The sequence below is a fragment of the Haliotis cracherodii genome, unplaced genomic scaffold, assembly GCF_022045235.1.
Source record: "Haliotis cracherodii isolate W230 unplaced genomic scaffold, xgHalCrac1.p SCAF_14, whole genome shotgun sequence".
Classification (NCBI taxonomy): Eukaryota; Metazoa; Mollusca; class Gastropoda; order Lepetellida; family Haliotidae; genus Haliotis; species Haliotis cracherodii.
The window spans coordinates 25966560-25983736 of NW_027266269.1; the positions used below are offsets into that span (position 1 = coordinate 25966560).

Genomic DNA, 17177 nt, shown 5'->3' on the forward strand with positions numbered 1-17177 from the left:
GTGATTGGGTACCCAGTAGGATGTTAACTGTCTGGTGAACTCTGTGAATGGGTATCTAGTAGGATGATGTAAACTGTCTGGTTGATTCTGTCTGTGATTGGGTACCTGGTAGGATGTTAACTGTCTGGTGAACTCTGTGAATGGGTACCTAGTAGGATGATGTAAACTGTCTGGTTGATTCTGTCTGTGATTGGGTACCCGGTAGGATGTTAACTGTCTGGTTGATTCTGTCTGTGATTGGGTACCCAGTAGGATGTTAACTGTCTGGTGAACTCTGTGAATGGGTACCTAGTAGGATGATGTCAACTGTCTGGTTGATTCTGTCTGTGATTGGGTACCCAGTAGGATGTTAACTGTCTGGTGAACTCTGTGAATGGGTACCTAGTAGGATGATGCCAACTGTCTATTGCTTGCTAAGCCTGCATTTGGGGAGAGATTCATTGTATTGAAGGAGCACAATCAGGGTTGGCCTCCTGTGTTTGTTGCTCAGCCTGTGTTTGGGGAGAGATTCATTGTATTGAAGGGGTAGAATTAGGGTTGGCCTCCTGTGTTGGTTGCTCAGCCTGTGTTTGGGGAGAGATTCATTGTATTGAAAGGGTACAATTAGGGTCGGCCTCCTGTGTTGGTTGCTCAGCCTGTGTATGGGGAGAGATTCACTGTATTGAAGGGGTACAATTAGGGTCGGCCTCCTTTGTTGGTTGCTCAGCCTGTGCATGGGGAGAGATTCATTGTATTGAAGGGGTACAATTAGGGTCGGCCTCCTGTGTTGGTTGGTCAGTCTGTGTATGGGGAGAGATTCACTGTATTGAAGGGGTACAGGCCTGTGTATGGGGAGAGATTCATTGTATTGAAGGTGTACAATTAGGGTCGGCCTCCTGTGTTGGTTGCTCAGTCTGTGTTTGGGGAGAGATTCATTGTATTGAAGGGGTACAATTAGGATCGGCCTGCAAGATTGACTCAACCCTTCCTTACTCTATATTCTCCTCCATAAACTCTAGCCTGATAATCTAGTTCAATCGGGCAATAATTGGCTCTCCTCGGTAAGAGAAAGCTTCCTAGTATCGCACCAGGCAGCTATTACGCTGTCTGGCCTGTGACTGGGGATGCAGTAGACCGTGGCAGCGGCGGTGTTGACAGTTGTTGTAGCTGCAGATCATGGTCTTAGCAGAGGATATCAGGTGCAGGCAAATGAAGATTCTGTTTCCCACACTTTGTCTGTGCATTGGGACAGTTTCAAATTACAGATGCTTGTATTTATTCTGTAGTTATTTATTATTCATAATCCTGCAAATACTTCCTGTCAGTATATCATATATCCCACAATGCCTTCAAGGCTGTATATCATATATCCCACAATGCCTTCAAGGCAGTATATCATATATCCAACAATGCCTTCAAGGCAGTATATCATATATCCCATAATGCCTTCAAGGCAGTATATAATTTATCCCACAATGCCTTCAAGGCTGTATATCATATGTCCCACAATGCCTTCAAGGCAGTATATCATATATCCCACAATGCCTTCAAGGCAGTATATCATATATCCCACAATGCCTTCAAGGCAGTATGTCATATATCACACAATGCCTTTAAGGCAGTATGTCATATATCCCACAATGCCTTCAAGGCAGTATATCATATATCCCACAATGCCTTCAAGGCAGTATATCATATATCCCACAATGCCTTCAAGGCAGTATGTCATATATCACACAATGCCTTCAAGGCAGTATATCATATATCCCACAATGCCTTCAAGGCAGTATATCATATATCCCACAATGCCTTCAAGGCAGTATATCATATATCCCACAATGCCTTCAAGGCAGTATGTCATATATCCCACAATGCCTTCAAGGCAGTATGTCATATATCCCACAATGCCTTCAAGGCAGTATATCATATATCCCATAATGACTTCAAGGCAGTATGTCATATGTCGTTGTAGGTAGTCGTTGTAGGTAGTGTCCATGATTGTACCCCATGATTCTGGTTAAGAATGTGGTTCACCAGGATCCTATGTTTGTCGTAAAGGGACTCAATTGGTCGGGTGTTTGTTTGTTTGTTTGTTTGTTTGTTTGTTGTTTAACGCCACGCTCGGCAATATTCCAGGTATATGACGGTGGTCTGTAAATAATCGAGTCTGGACCAGACAATCCAGTGATTGACATCATGAACATCGATCCACGCAATTGGGATCGATGACAGGCATTAACCAAGTCAACGAGCTTGACCACCCGATCGAAACGCCACCCAGCGTTAAACAACAAACAATTGTTCAACTGACTGTAATCTTTGTTCAACACACTGTACTATTTTCTCAATACAGTGACACTGTAGTCTTTGTACAACACTTGTCATCTTTGTTCAACACGTTGTCATCTTTGTTCAATATGCTGTTGTCATTGTTCACAACTGCAGTCTTTGTTCAACACTGTAATCTTTGTTCAACATTCTGTAGTCATTGTTCAACACTGCAATCTTTGTTCAACACTGTAATCTTTGTTCAACATTCTGTAGTCATTGTTCAACACTGCAATCTTTGTTCAACACTGTAATCTTTGTTCAACATTCTGTAGTCATTGTTCAACACTGCAATCTTTGTTCAACACACTGCAATCTTTGTTTAACACTGCAATCTTTGTTTAACACTGCAATCTTTGTTCAACATTCTGTAGTCATTGTTCAACACTGCAATCTTTGTTCAACACTGTAATCTTTGTTCAACACATTGTCATCTTTGTTCAACACTCTGTAGTCTTTGTTCAACATTCTAATCTTTGTACAACACCCTGCCGTCTGTTTTACAAATCAGTTCACAAAGCCTCGTACAACACTGTACCACTCACTCTACTACACAATAGTTAGTACGGCCAATGTTTTCACAATGGCCAAGAAAACAGCAATGTATCTCCTCAAGGCCGAGAAATAAAAATTGTGACACAAGGTCCCTGTGGGAGGAATGTGAAAGGAAAATTTGACAAACTGACGATTCTATGTGTGTGAAAAGATGGCGCCCCTGTGGCCAGGGCTGTGTTCTGATTGAATTAATACGCCCATGTTGGACAAGAAAAACACACTCCTATCCATCTTATGCATTTTTGATGATAAGAGTAATGGAAGATCATGGCGACACTTAGTACGACACAAATTGCAATGCAGACATGTTTCGTCGGCTGCCATTACTTCGCCTACGAGTATGAAGTGAAGTTGTTTTTATAGAAATCTTCTGTCCGAGCAATTTCGGGAAAGAAAATCATTTGGTCAAAGTTTTAAGTTCTGTCTTTGGTGTTTTAGACATTATACAATTCAATTGGTTAAAAAATATTTTATTAACTTGACAGGATTACAATAAAATGTCACAGCAGGAATTTGGTATGTCAACAAAGAATCTAAAACTGCTACTCATGAACTGGAATTGGCATCCTGGTAGTTTCTTTAGCTCTAGATGCTGGGTGTCTGTGACATCAGTTTGCCTGTAGCTCTAGATGCTGGGTGTCTGTGACATCAGTTTTTCTGTAGCTCTAGATGCTGGGTGTCTGTGACATCAGTTTGCCTGTAGCTCTAGATGCTGGGTGTCTGTGACATCAGTTTGTCTGTAGCTCTAGATGCTGGGTGTCTGTGATATCAGTTTGCCTGTAGCTCTAGATGCTGGGTGTCTGTGACATCAGTTTGCCTGTAGCTCTAGATGCTGTGTTCCTGTGACATCAGTTTGCCTGTAGCTCTAGATGCTGGGTGTCTGTGACATCAGTTTTTCTGTAGCTCTAGATGCTGGATGTCTGTGACATCAGTTTGCCTGTAGCTCTAGATGCTGGGTGTCTGTGACATCAGTTTGCCTGTGGCTCTAGATGCTGGGCGTCTATGACATCAGTTTGCCTGTAGCTCTAGATGCTGGGTGTCTGTGACATAAGTTTGCCTGTAGCTCTAGATGCTGTGTTCCTGTGACATCAGTTTGCCTGTAGCTCTAGATGCTGGGTGTCTGTGACATCAGTTTGCCTGTAGCTCTAGATGCTGGGTGTCTGTGACGTCAGTTTGTCTGTAGCTCTAGATGCTGGGTGTCTGTGACATCAGTTTGTCTGTAGCTCTAGATGCTGTGTTCCTGTGACATCAGTTTGCCTGTATATCTAGATGCTGGGTGTCTGTGACATTAGTTTGTCTGTACCTCTAGATGCTGGGTGTCTGTGACATCAGTTTGCCTGTAGCTCAAGATGCTGGGTGTCTGTGACATCAGTTTGCCTGTAGCTCTAGATGCTGGGTGTCTGTGACATCAGTTTGCCTGTAGCTCTAGATGCTGGGAGCCTGTGTGAGTTGCCCCGACTGGAACAGTCTGTATTTTTTATGAATAATTAACATTTTTTCAATAACATAACCTACAACAATGATGCTTACATAGACCTGGAATCGATTTTGCCTGTATATGAAAAAATAATCAATTTTTTTTCATAAAAAAACGATCTGCTGCTGGTTTTTGACAGAAACTCAACAAAAGCACAAGTCAATTGTGACCTGTGTCTATTTTGGTAAAACTACTTATTATACACTGGTCAATACACAGCAACACATTGCCCGCAAACAGGGAAGATTGATTCACAGATGTGACAAGGTTCGAAACAGGCAGATTTCAATCGTTAAGAACATATGTGAGAGGGTACATGCAACACGATGGTTCCAGACCAGTCCGGTATCCAAAATCATGATCTTGGTTCCTCACCACACACCAGCTGTTGCCATAATCTGCATCAACTTCCAAACTTGTCCGACAGAAAGATGAACAAGCATGGCAAGATGGCCGAAAAAGGACCCATTTGCAATGCATACAAGCTATATTGAAAATCGGTGGGTGAAACCCCCTTTTATCACTATAAGGAGATCATTAAAGAGCAATATTTCAGTGCACCAGCTGTTTGTGGAAATGTCGAGTCTGTGCACCAGCTTGCTGGGATAATGGCTGTTTAGTTATTCAGCTGCGCGTAGTCTAGATGGCGTACATCACTACATGATTGTAATAACTTTGTTGTTAACTAGCACTGTTTGGTGGTTATGGTTGTGAAGATATGGACAGTGGGGTTGTAAAACATGGCCGATAATAGTGGTGCTTCTAGATAAGTTCATCGATACTGACATACGTGCAAGTTTTGATGTGTACATTTTATTGGAATACATTGAGGGTATCAGTTACGTTATTAAGCATGGTTGGTGCAATAATTGTCATGGATTGGTGGAAGCTTCCATGTTTTGTTCCTGTTGAAGTCGAAGCTAAAAAAATGTATTGATGATGTTGTCCTGTTTGGGAGAGATTCCTTGCTCAACTTCTTGTCGTAATGCATGTCATCGATCCCAAATGCGTGGATCGATGCTCATGATGTCAATCACAGGACTGTTTGGTCCAGACTTGATTTATTTAGACCGCCATCATATTGCTGGAATATTGCTGAGTGCGGTGTTAAACAACCTACAAATAAACAAAGATTCCTTGCTCCCTGGGGTGGTGGGAGTAGCCTAGTGGTTAAAGTGTTGGCTCGTCACCAAAGACCCGGGTTTGATTCCCCACGTGGGTACAAAAACCATACTCACTCACTCACTCACTCACTCACTCACTCACTCACTGCTCCCTTGCTTGTTGTAAAGCCAACTAGTGATGGGTGGCCACAATGTGTATTGTTGTGTGAGATCACACCTTGAGGACCTGTGAAGATCCGGGGTAGAATAGGTCTTCAGCAACCAATGCTTACCGTAAAAGGTGACTATGCTTGTCGTAAGAGGCGACTAACGGGATCGGCTGGTCCGGCTCGCTGACTTGGCGGATGCATGTCATCGATCCCAACTGCATGGATCGATGCTCATAATGTCAATCACTGGATTGTCTGTTCCAGACTCGATTATTTACAGACCGCCATCATATAGCTGTAATATTGCTGAATGCGGCGTTAAACAACAAAAAAACAAACCACTGTCAGATCAGTTCTTCATGCATTGTCATATTCCATCTGTCGGCTGTCAGAAGCTGGGAGGGCTCCTGACTCTCACTGGAAATCTGAAGATGATACAAATGTAGGTAACAAGATTACTGGGGACTGGCTTCATAATCTCCCTCATGCTCTGCAGGCTTGAGCAAATAATCAATAGTCTTACATAATAGAACGTCAAGATGCAGCAGTTGTGTCACTCCATCTGATCCCTACAGATCTCCTCCACCCTCCTACCTTCTCCTCCATCCTCCTACCTTCTCCTCCACCTTCTCCTCCACCCTCCTGCCTTCTCCCTATGCGCCCCTGCCTTCCTCAACAGCTATGATTTTAGGAAGTGATTGTGTTCAAACACACGAGATGATCTATCAATTACGCTTGCTTACTTTCCTAACTCCTCGGCAGCACCCACACCTACTGCGTTACAAGTGGTTAAGCCTGGGGTTTTCAACGAGCGTTTTTATCAGCATTGGAAGGTTAATAATATCTTGATAAAGTAATCTGCCAGGTAAAACAAACACGCCGTTGACAGTCTGTTTGCCTCCCTTGTAAAGCTGTCATTTTAAACTGATACTGATACATCAAGCTTAGAAACAAATTCAGGCTGTAATGGAATGTGTACAGGATCATTGATGAATTGGTCATTACATTGATGGGTGTCAAAATATATATAAAAAAAGAGAAAATGAAAAAAAGTAAAGACATTGATGTATGGTGTGTTATTTTAAAGAAAACAATCATGCCGCACCAAATGAATTACCATGTGTTAGGTTTTTAAGTTTTTTAATATTCTGTTGCTTGAAACATTTTGATGTAGTTTACCATTTTTAAGAGAAAATTATGCTCTTTAAAATGCATTGCCACATGACCGAAGTTTGTATGTTAATAAAATCATCATTTTATTGAGACAAAAAGAAACTTGTTAATGACTTTTATCCATCAGATAATGATACATTTGATTAACTTCAATAAAAGCAAAGAATAACTGCTTGTAATGACTTTGGGTGATTAATCACAGATGTGAATGGAAACATAATTAAGATCAGGCATTATTTCAGAATATTAATTATGGGGATGTGTTTGGCTTCCAATTTTTCTTTTAATTTTTTTCGTAATGTTTGAGACTATCTGTACAGTTTAATAAGCAAGTTATTGTTAACATGATATGTTGATAGTTAGGCTTGTATGTGAGCAGGAGCAGTATATCCTCAGTCACTGAAGAGTTCCTTCAAAGGGACATAACTCTTCTTCTTTCTTACAACCTTATCAAACCCTTATAACACATATCACATGATGAAAGGTTTCCAAGACATGATATAACTGTGATGTGGGTGACAACACATTGTATAACCAACACAGCATGATATAACTGACACAAAGTGATATAACGGACACAATGTGATATAACGGACACAATGTGATGATATAACTGACACAATGTGATGATATAACTGACACAATGGGTTATAACTGGCACAACGTGATATAACTGACACAATGTGTTATAACTGGCACAACGTGATTTAACTGACACAATGTGATATAACTGACACAGTGTAATATAACTGGCACAACATGATATAACTGACACAACGTGATGATATAACTGGCACAACATGATACAACTCACACAATGTGATATAACTGACACAATGTGATATAACTGACACAATGTGATATAACTGACACAATCTGATATAACTGGCACAATGTGATATAACTGATACAACATGATACAACTCACACAATGTGATATAACACACACAACATGATACAAAGCACACAATTTGATATAACTGACACAATGTGATGTAAACTGACAACCAATGTTTGAAATAGCTGTCTACCCAACTGACCGTGGCTGGTAACTTTTCTGTTGGGCTGCATGAAATTTTCTTCCACCTGCCAGACTGTCTGGCAGATAATTTTAAGACTACTTATGTATTCAGTTTTATCATAACGCCTCGTAGATTCTCCAGTAATTGTTTGCATTATTTCAACTAAATCAAGATGTGATTGTCTCTTAGTTTTGCTAATTTTCAATATTTATAGAGCCTGAATGTGTCAGGTATTTTTGAGGATGGTCACATACGCGACTGTCTTGTTGCGTTATAAAATTATTTCAAACACAGTTGACCACATATAACTAACGCAATGTTATATAACCAACACAGCATCATATAACTCACACAATGTGATACAACACATGATGTTACTCCAACGTTATATAACCAACACAGCATGATATAACTGACACATCGTTATAAAACTGACAACACATGATACGACACATAATGTAGCTGACACTATGTTATGTTACTGACACAATGATATATAACTGACATTGTTGGGTAAAACTCAACTCACTCACTAAATACCTCATTGTAGATGGGCATATTATGTTGAATATGGTACACTTGACTCCCATATTCTTTATTCTACAGATAAAAGTAAATAATTTTTAATTTTTAAAGATATATTATTATAAAATTATTGTTTCCTGTGGTGCTCAAGAATCAAAGATGACCGAACAATTACTTGATCAGATTTAAGTTTTAAATATTTGTCATTCCTTTAAATTCTGATCTTTTAACCCAAATAAACCTTTGAATAATTTCATAAAATCTCTTCAATAAAAAAGTTGTATATATCATGACAGTTATGAGATGTTTTTCTTCTAATCTATTCTCAACCCTTCCAGTGAAAGAAAGAAACTTTCCATTAAATGTCGATTAGACAAAATTGATGATGCAATCAGCCTGTTGTTAATCGGGAGATGCAAGAAATTTTGCTTGTGGAAATCCGGCATGCATTTGGTGAGCTCTCTGTATCATAAATCAGAGAGATTTATCTGGAGATAGATGGTGTTCTTAGCAAGGCCGCTTGAGACAAAATTTGTAAGCTGTCAACTTGAGTGAAACTTGGCTTTGGTTTTGTGATTATTCACTGAATCGTGAGGGTGCCAGCAAAGAGAATTATTTCTCTTTTGGAGTGAGATTGTGTCTCGTTTGACAGGCCAGGTTAAATCATTCCAGGGTCGGTGTGTGTGTGTGCCTTGATGGTTTATGAAGTGGGGGGGGGAGGGAGGGACAACCGTTACAATTTCAATTTCAACTCAGTTTTTGTATTAACCACAAATACGTTTTAAATTTTTTCAATATTTACTTTGTTTTTATTTCATTTTTTCTGATAATTACATCATGTTCATTTTATTTTTCGATTTCTTGATTTGTCTTTTATTTCACTTTTAAAACTACAATTCGCCCAGAGTAATGTGAGATGGACTGCAGGTCGGTCGGATAGACTAGTGGTTAAAGTGTTAGCTTGTCACGCCGAAGACTGGGGTTCGATTCCCAATATGGGTACAATGTGTGAAGCCCATTTCTCATGTACCCACCGTGATATTGCTGGAATATTGCTAAATGTGGCGTAAAACCATACTCACTCACTCTCAGATGGACTGCTGTATTGTATTGCAGGAACAATGCTTTTTTCTGTCAATGTTTATGGCATGTCTGACCGCAAGGCTTCCAGGGGACATAACTCTGTTTACCTTCTACAGATGCATTGTGGGACATGTTTTGTACCATGAATTTCAAATCAGACGTTTATTGGTGTACTTACATACATAAGGATATAATAATGGACTTTTAGAATTTTTAAATTTAAATTGTTTGTGGTTTGCTTGATAGCAACAGGGATGTGTGAAGATATCCGGTGTTAAATAAGAGGGATATCCCGTTATGGTTATCAGCTAAAAATAGAGAGATGAGAATGATTGTGATCTAGATTAACAGATCATCAAAGCGCCCTGATAAATGTTTGTGTACTAAAATATTCTTGTTTCATTCTGGTAATTCAGTAATGAACATGTTTAGAAATAAAATCGGATCTGTCGACACTTTGTGACTGGCAAATAAAGGTTGACAGACTCTGGAAGGTGACATGGAATTTTTTTATGTCAAATTGTTTGTGTAATTAACTTGTATGGATTAGTTTCCCCTTTGGGGAGTGATCATGACGTGAAGAGAATGGTTTTTCATACTCTGTCAAAATTGTCACCGCCAGCTGCCATTTTTACAACATTTTCACCACTTTAGAACTAACCTGTAATGAGGTAACTGATTTGACGTACTTGTTTCAACGTACCTGTTTTGAGGTACCTGTTACAACGTACCTGCTATGACCTACCTGTTTCGATGTTCCTGTTACGATGTAGCTGTTACGACCTACCTGTTACGAGGTACCTGTTTCGACATACCTGTTTCGATGTACCTATTTCGACAGGAGAAATTTATTTACACGAGGGTGATGTGTAACTGATTTTCTGATTAAACTCACAATGCCCAATTAGAAATATTTTAGAAAAGTAGTTGGAAACGTTATAGAATTTTCAGTAGTTTGGTTAAGATCAATTTTCTAAAAGAATAAGCTAAGCCTCTTGAAGTTAATTTAGGCAATTATGTTTTATATTTCTATTATGTTCTGGAACAAGCTGGTTCACAACTAGTGGCTTCTGCCGGTCGGGCTCTTCACACGGAGGATCGATTGAAAACAAATTGAATTAAAGTTGCATCCATTTGCCTAAAAGGATTTCGTTCTTCATCGAAATATCCGAATTTTTGGTGGGAGCTCCTTAATTGTCTTGAACCGTTTCCCACACAACTGTTATTAGTTAACCTGATGCATGATTTGTGTGGCGTTTGCCTCAATATGCTTCATTAAGTCGGCTTATCCTGAATAGTTAGCAATTAGATATTGTAATGGTCTTTCTGTGATCAAAGACTTCTCACAATTTGAGAGAAAAAGTCCTTGATGTTGTCTTAACCAGATGATCGATTAATGATTCTGACTTAACACGTCTTTGTTTATGCATAAGTACAGCAATACAATGAAGATTTGATTCAATATGAAAACAGAAGTATTTTTTTGGTCAGTTGAAGACATGTGCTCGTGCCAGGTTTTCAAAAACACAGCTCATAAAATGTATGAAAGACTCATCCACGCTGGCTCCATTTCCAAGCTGCCATGGCCAAAATGATTTAGTTGGTTGTCGGGAAGTAGTATAATAAATCTGGGGCTAAACTCTGGTGTAACACTGTTATAGAATGCACATCATCTCCTTGTCGGGGAGGCCGCGGTTACTAAACAGGCTGTCTTGTTGCATACTGTCTCTGGCCGATGTGTACACTTGCATCAGACGGTCTTCCTTCGTAATATATCCATAGAACGTCAAACTCGTCAGCCATGACTGATTTTGGTGTTTGCTTAAGGGGACATCAAGACATTTTGATAAAAACCGATGGCATTCGAGGCTTTGGCTCGGCACATTTCGTTCAATATTGCTATTGATTCAGCAATTCTGGACCAAATTGAACAAGGACCCCCGCACGCTTTCTGGCAACTCCCGTGGAAATTTGGCGGGGGCTACGGAGGGTGCTTCCCTGGCCCTGGTTGCTGTAAGCTATGATGAAGGAATATGAAGGATTAACTGGGAGGTTTGTCAGCATGCAGCTTGGACCCTCCAGGCCTAATTTCCGTTTTCGTTAACCGTCCATATTTGACAGGACAGAATCCCGGGAACTTTGGAGTCAAATGTGGATGCCTGGTCCAAATCCTGGCATTGTCGTCTCAAGTCGGATTCTGTTTGAGTTTTCCTCAATTATATCCCACAATGCACTTTGTTTGGTGTCGGAGGTTCGGCGGTATGACGTGTATTAATCTTCCATCTGAGGACACTGTGGTGGAGAGGGTTTATTTAATGAAATTATTAAAGATGAGAAGGAATACTATTGTCCCTGTACCTTGCAATCTGATTGGCTGTTTGCTATCACATATTGCTGTTTGGATAGATGTGGTTTGCGGTTGCTTTATGTCAGTTAATCCTATTCCAACTGGGCTGATTGGGGCAACTCTGTCTGGATTATCAGGCTTCCTTCCGGAGAATTATTCAGAATAATAAGGATGATATAATTGAAAGCTATGATGATAATCATAATTCTGATGATGGTGCTGCTGGTATCATGATGATGGTGCTGATAATAACGTTATTAATGAACATAATGATTGTATTGGGGGGGTGGATGATGATGATGATGATGATGATGATTTATGGTTATATAGAGAATCTCCCCTGAGTGTCTTTTGATATCAAATATATCAACACGAGTTGATAAAAGTGGAAAAATTCCAAGGCTTGCCGAGGATTTTTGCCACTTTTATCAATGAGTGTTGATATATTTGATATCAAAAGACACACGGGTGAGATTTTATTTATCATCCAACATCATTCTTTCAACGTTTTCAATTTGTAGACAGTAATTAGCAGTGTCTTCAGTGTAAAAAGTACTGCAAACTGCTTCAGTAGCAGAGCCATTAGGGATGTCATTTGATTGTGACGTCATGGTAACCGGTGACGTCACAATGGTCTGCAAAGCATTGTGATGTAATTTCTTTGCAGCGATATCTACAGTATAGATATCGCTTGATCTCATTCAAGCGATATCTCCTGTGGGAGCCAGTTTTGGATGATTAAATGATGTTATTGGCAATGATGATGATATTTATAATTCTGGTGATGGTGATGATATGATAGAATACAAAATATTCAGTATAAATCGTGTATGGACGTTTTGCAGCTCAAACGGTCTAGTTTAATCCATTCGTCATTGAGGACAGGTGTAGAAAATTCTGACAATATACGTCTATACTACTCAAAAGATGTTAAGTACCACCACACACGCATGTGCATGCATGTCGCTATATAACTGCATTAAACTTGGACGCGACGTTAAACCCAAATTCACCTCACCTCACTTTGGTAGTATGCGTTAAAACTAACCTGCCTGAAATGGGTTTCAGCTTACTTGGGACATGGTATTTTTTTTATATAATTTGAAAAATAAATCTTTGTTAATTTATAGATCCTTATTTAAGTGTCTCTACAGTTTTGTAAAAAAATAAGATATTTCTCTTCAACAGTTTGGGGCAGAACATTTCTTTCTCAAGTCATGACTTTTTTCTCATTTTTATTTTGCAATAATAAGGTAGAAATCCATCAATAAATGTCTGAGGCATTTCAAAGATTTGACAAAACATTTTCATGTCAGAAAACTATTGATTTGTAATATGCAATAATATCAGTTGTAACTCGGTACAACTTGTCAAACAGGCGAGCATGCACTTGATGCATCTGTAACGCAAACTATGCGCTTCCATCAGCTTGAAAGAGAACTGTTGCCCTGACGATGATTGACGGTTGTCTGTGAAATTGATTCAAACGTCGTCATTGCTTCCTTCTTTTGAAAAAGTCTCAGTACATAGGGGCACTACATACATTAACCCTCTACCAGCCAACTCATTGCGGAGAGATTCAAATAATCCGATCTTTTGATAGACGTGGGACATGCTTTAGAATTATGGGTAACGTTTTGCGAAACAAGTTCTATAGGCAATGGCGATAAAGACTTGTCACCGTTCTCAGAATGTTTTTGCTTTTCACACCTTAAAGTGTTAAGATGAGGATGAGTTGAAATCAATTTGGTTTGGGAATCGCGACACTCATTATGCTTTTGTCCTGCTCTCGTCACTTGCGAACGACAATTTGAATGAAATTGACGACTTTTTCTCATTAAAACCTCCGTTGGAATTGAATGACAGTTTGTTTTTTGGGACATGCTTGTAACAGCTAGCCTTTAACTTTCGGTTGATTGTTGAGTTGATTGCCTGGAATTAACGAACTAATAATGTTGTATTGTTTCAACTGATGGCGATGAATTGGTAGATATCTTATTCCGAACCTCACAGAAAACTAAATGTGGAGATGTCTTATGTTGACAAGTGTAAGGTCTGTGTGGAGTTGTTTGTCGTGGCTGGAAAGGAAATCAAGGTAGCAACAAACTTACTCGCTCACCAGAATAACCAATATCTGCCTACCCCCCAGCCTGCACACCTGCCTGCCACCCCACCCACCCAAAAAGTCAACCCGCCACCCCGCCAACCCGCCAACCCGCCAACCCACCAACCCGCCAACCCGCCAACCCGATGCTTCTACGGGCTTATACACAGCACAACGGTACAGTGAGGTTGACATGTTCTGAACATGGCTCTACTGGTCAAAGATTGAAGCGTAAAAGTAGTTTGCAACATGCAATCATTACGAACATTTCAAGAACTCTTTTTGTATCCATTAAAACTCCTCCTTGTCAGAGCAGAGTCTTTTTTCCACGATTTTTTGGATTTTTTACTTCCCTGATGGTGTATTCCTGTTGCAACACTGGCTTAATCATGGATTCTTTCATCTGGTTCTGGAGAGTCTTTGATTCATTGGCGCCTTATAATCGGTCTTTGTAAATTTACCAAGTGCCCATTATTGCCACCTGTGTGTAACTGGCAGACCACGAGCACTTCATCTTGTCGTTATAACGATCATCGATGTCTCATTTCCGTCCAAAATGATCCTTTGCTCCTCTTATTGTCCTTTTTCGGGGGACAAAATATTCCCCTTCGATTTAGTTGTCAAATTATGAAATTTTGATGGATGTCTGTTGGCCTTCAAGCCACAAAGAGTGAATGTAATCACTTTGAACTGTGCACTCTCACAGCTGATACTATTAAAAAATTGGAAGTTCTTTCTGTTATAATGGTTTGAACATTTTTGTTTAAAAGATAGGATTTAAGAATCTTTGAAATGAGATGATAAGTTCTATTTGAGAGTCGCAGTTTGACAAAGAGCACTTTTACTGAAAGCAAGTATATAGCAATTGTGAATTCTTCAGTGGAATTGTAATTAAAAGTGTTCTCCTTAACTTTCAACAAGGTCAGATGTAAAATTAATGCGCAACATATTCCTCAGTTTGGTTATGCTTCAACTTCAGTGATCTTTCTAAATTCTTCAACAGTCTGAGTGCGAAGAATGTGCAGTTAATGCATTTTTTTGTGAGGAGTTTTCAAAAATTTAAAGCTCCGTTTTTCTTCAAGTCTCAAATTTTGAAGTGGAATTAAGAACAACTGAACTAATTTTCAAAAGGCATTTGTCTTCTTCTCGGTAGGTTATAAAGATTTTGATCATTTTTTCCCACAATGCAATTGGTTGCTCACCCGACAGGAGATTAGCTGCAGCATTGAATTAGATTAGAAAAAATCTCTTTAAACCTTCACTCAGATTTTTCCACTCTGAAAATTCCTGTAAAGTGCATTCATTAGATGGTGCAGGATTGTTCTTTGGAAATAATTAGCATTACCAGTTTCTGATAGACCTCGCTGTGTCTAACTATATTCTGATTCCTTCACAGCAGGGTGTAAATTGATTATCGCAACGTTGGCAGTTGACATCGGCGGTGTTTTCCGTCAGCGCGGACGTCCCTACCAGCGCCGATGCTGTGCCAGTCTCCCTATAGTAAATTACACCCATAACTGCAGAAAGTCCTGTCTAACGGGAGAGGCCATGTTTTGATGACTCGACCTTATTGCTGCATATGGTACTTGGCGTGGGGACCAGCTGCCTGCCAGGGGGTAAAATTGGGATTTTATTGGTGATAGCAATTTCCAGCCACCTCATGCAGCCATTGTTTCTATTTTAAGTTGATCTGGTCAAGATACTTTGTTTAGACAATTTCCGTTTATTGCGAAGTCTGGTGGAGTTTTGGCAGTGGCTCATCTGAAAGGGTCTTGTTGTTTATTCTAGTATAAACTCCCTGCACAGAATGGAGCTGTTTGGAGCCCGAGGAAACAATCTGTGCTGCGTTAGTCTGAGATATAAGACTGGGCTTGGGGGATGTAGAAGTCATTATCTGGTGTCCACTCTTGGGGATTGTAATCTTCTTTTTAAAGAGAAAACTAGGGTTCAGTCCCCGGTGTAATTGTAATCGTCACAGGGGACAGATGGGGACGGATTGAGGACGCCTGCTAACATACGCCTATCGGGACACTTGACTAGTGTCGTAAGAGATGGGTGACTCAGACAGAATGTGTCGTAAGAGACATCTTCTCGGGTCAAGGGCATTAACTGACTATAAAAGTCCTGTTCCCACCCTTGCTGAACTATTCCAGGCTCGATCGTAGCGCCAGCAGTGGCTATTAAGAGTTGTGTCCCTTCTGTGTTCCTCCTATTGACCAATCAGATTCCACCTCTCATATCACTTGCATTTGCTTCAAACAAAATGGCCACGCCCAGTCAAGACGATCTGATTGATGATCAAAATATATGTTGTAATAAAACGGGTCTTACCTTGTGAAGTGCATCAAATCATGTGAGCACCTTGATTAAGAACATGAAAAAATTTGGAAAATATATGTCGACGCCCAGTTGACAGTACACAACCTTTGCAAATCCTGCAGTCGACTGAGATCTGCATGTTGAAATCCACATTGTTTATAAACATGATGTCTAGTTTGTTACGTGATTTTGATTGGACTGTGCATGGACCCGTTTGTCCTGCCAAAATGTAACTCCGGAATTCATGACTAGTTCGGCAAGGGTGAAATTGGACTTTTATAGTGTCGGTGAAGAGATGGGTTATTCAGACAGACTGTGTCCAGAGCTTACCATAAGGGGTTGGTGACTTGGAAAGAATGTGTTCCAAGTTTGTCATGATCATCTCTTCAATCCACTGGAAGTATCAGTTCCAACAATGGAAGCAGTCCTTGTGCATTGTCTCATAGTTAAGTGCCGTATTCGACGTAATAAGCGCCAAGGGTGCTCTCATTATTAGAAATAGGTGGCTGTTATTAGAATATTATTTTGGTGAAGAAAACAAAAGTTGAAAGATAATTTTTTTGGTTTATGCGGACATCCTGAAATGTTAAAGTGCGACAAATAAATGTTTCCAGAATTTAACTGCCCATAATTAAGGATGCATATAAAACACAAGTGTGTATTATACGCGAATAAATAAGTCTTGTGTACATTGATCAATCGGAAGGGGTGCTAATTGAGATTGTTCACAAGCCAATATCTTAGCAAATATCGCCGTGGGCGCTTATTACACCGAATACGGTATGTCATGCTAGTCCCACAAGCCGAACATAGGACTAAGATTTTTGTAACTTCCATACCTAAGAGAATATTGAGACACTTTTAGACAACCTTAAAACACATGTACATGAAATCATTATGAAGAACATATAAACAAGCCTTAACTAAGTTATAGGATACATGATCACACATTCTACACTGTGTGAGATGGACAAACTGTCTGTTTACAAAGG

General features: G+C 39.8%; 1 protein-coding gene across 12 annotated transcripts in view; it reads left to right on the forward strand.

Annotated features, from left to right (window-relative positions):
• LOC139461149 (protein couch potato-like) overlaps nt 1-17177 on the forward strand; it is a 189621-nt gene that overhangs the window by 129909 nt on the left and 42535 nt on the right. The gene's annotated exons all lie outside the window — the stretch shown is intronic.